The sequence below is a fragment of the Saccopteryx bilineata genome, chromosome 5 (genome assembly GCF_036850765.1).
Source record: "Saccopteryx bilineata isolate mSacBil1 chromosome 5, mSacBil1_pri_phased_curated, whole genome shotgun sequence".
In the NCBI taxonomy this organism is placed as follows: Eukaryota; Metazoa; Chordata; class Mammalia; order Chiroptera; family Emballonuridae; genus Saccopteryx; species Saccopteryx bilineata.
The window spans coordinates 204,284,286-204,287,080 of record NC_089494.1 but is presented as its reverse complement, the minus strand read 5'-3'; positions in this window follow the sequence as shown (position 1 = coordinate 204,287,080).

Below are 2,795 nucleotides of genomic sequence, written 5' to 3'. Positions count from 1 at the left end.
TAAAATTTTCAACAAAATATTAGCAAACTGGATCCAGCAATACATGAAAAAATTCATACATCATGATCAAGTGGGATTTATTCTTGGGAGGCAAGGCTGGTATTATACAATATTCAAAAATCAATCAATGTGATTCATTATATAAACAAAAGGAAGGATAAAAATCACAAGATAATTTCAATAGATGCTGAAAAAGCATCTGATAAAATCCAGCACCCATTTATGATCAAAACTCTCAGCAAAGTAGGAATACAGGGAACATACCTCAGCATGATAAAAGCCATCTATGACAAACTCACAGCCAACATCATACTCAATGGGCAAAAATTAAAAGCAATCCCCTTAAGAATAGGAACTAGGCAGGGGTGCCCCCTTTCACCACTCTTATTCAACATAGTTTTGGAATTCCTAGCCATAGCAATCAGACAAAAAGAAGAGATAAAAGGCATCTAAATTGGAAAAGAAGAAGTACAATTATCATTATTTGCTGATGACATGATACTGTACATAGAAAACCCTAAAGTCTCAGTCAAAAAACTACTAGATCTGATATATGAATTTGGCAAGGTAGCAGGATATAAAATTAATATTCAGAATCAGTGGCATTTTTATACACTAACAATAAACTGTCTGAAAGTGAAATTAAGGAAACAATCACCTTCAGTATTGCAACAAAAATAATAAAGTACCTAGGAGTAAATTTAACTAAGGAGGTAAAGGACTTGTACTTGGAAAATTATAAAATCCTGTAAAAGAAATCAAGGAAGATACAGATAAGTGGAAGCATATTTTATGTTCATGGATAGAAATAATAAACATCATTAAAATGTCTATATTACCCAAAGCAACCTATAAATTTAATGCAGTTCCTATTAAAATACCAATGGCTTACTTCAAAGATATAGAACAAATATTTCAAAAACTTATATGGAACCAAAAAAGAACAAAAATAGCCTCAGCAATCTTGATAATGAGGAATTAAGTGTGAGGTATCAAGTTATACTACAAGGCCATTGTACTCAAAACAGCTTGGTACTGGCATAAGAACAGTCATACATATCAATGGAACAGGACAGAGAACCCAGAAATAAACCCACACCTTTATGGTCAATTGATATTTGACAAAGGAGGTAAGAGCATACAATGGAGTAAAGAGAGTCTCTTTAATAAATGTTGTTGGGAAAATTGGACATGTACATGCACAAAAATGAAACTAGACTACCAGCTTACACCATTCACAAAAATAAACTCAAAATGGATAAAAGACTTAAGTGTTAGTCATGAAACAATAAACATCTTGGAAGAAAACATAGGCAGTAAACTCTCTGATATCTCTTGTAGGAATACTTTTGCTGATTTTCTCCATGGGCAAGTGAACTAAAGGACAGGATGAACAAATGGGACTATATCAAACTGAAAAGCTTTTGCAGAGCAAAAGACACCATGAACAAAATAAAAAGACAACTCACACAATGGGAAACTATATTCGCCAATATGTTTGACAAGAAGTTAGTAACCAAAATTTATAAAGAGTTCCTAAAACTCAACACCAGGAAGGTAAATAATCCAATTTAAAAATGGGCAAAAGAACTGAATAGACATTTCTCCAAAGAAGACATACAAAAGGCCAATAGGCATATGAAAAAATGTTCAACGTCACTAATCATCAGAGAAATACCAGTTAAAACCACAATGAGATACTACCTCACACAGAATGGCGTTCATTAACAAAACAACACATAATAAGTTCTGACGAGGGTGTGGAGAAAAGGGAACCCTTCTGCACTGCTGGTGGGAATGCAGACTGGTGCAGCCACTGTGGAGAACTGTATGGGGTTTCCTCAATAAATTAAAAATGGAACTGCCTTTTGACCCAGCTATCCCACTTTTAGGAATATATCTTAAGAATACTAAATCACTAATTCAAAAGATATGCACCCTCATGTTTATTGTATATAGAATTGTTTATAATAGCTAAGATCTGGAAACAGCCCAAGTGTCCATCATTGGATGAGTGGATTTAAAAGCTGTGGTACATATACACAATGGAATACTATGTGGCTGTGAAAAAGAAGAAAATTTTACCTTTTGTGACAGTATGGATGGACCTGGAGTTTATTATGTTAAGTTAAATAAGCAGGCAGAGAAAGAAAAATATCATATGATCTCACATATATGTGGAATCTAATAAACAAAGTGAACTGAGAGTCAGAATAGAGGCAGAGACGGGCTCACAGGGAGCAGAGAGACAGCTGTCAGAGGGAAAGGGGATGAGGGGATGGGATCATAGAAGGTAAAGGGATTAGTGAAACTATGTATATATACATAATACAGAAATATAGATAACAGGACAGCAAATCCTAGAGGGAAGAGGGGAGGGAGTTAAGGGAAGGGGGGCAAAGGGAGTATAAAAAAGGACACAGAGGTGGAGGGTGATGGAGTTTTATTCAGTGGGACACTTGAATCCATGTAAACACGATAAACTCAAAATTAATAATAGTTAAAAAAAGTTTTCTGTATATCATAACAATGTTTACAATTTTTACTTTACATATAGAAATTTTATTATTTCTTTTCCTTGATGAATAATAAGGTGATGGCATGGAAACATTTTTGTTAACTTTCTTTATTAAAAAACTCTATTGAGTCCCTACAATATATAAAAAACTATGTGAATGGTTGTTTACTCTTTGATGCATAGAATATTATCTGTGAAATCACAGTAGACAAAAGATTACAAAATAAAATTAATCAAGACACAACTATTAAAGTAATTGAATTGTACAGTTAAATTA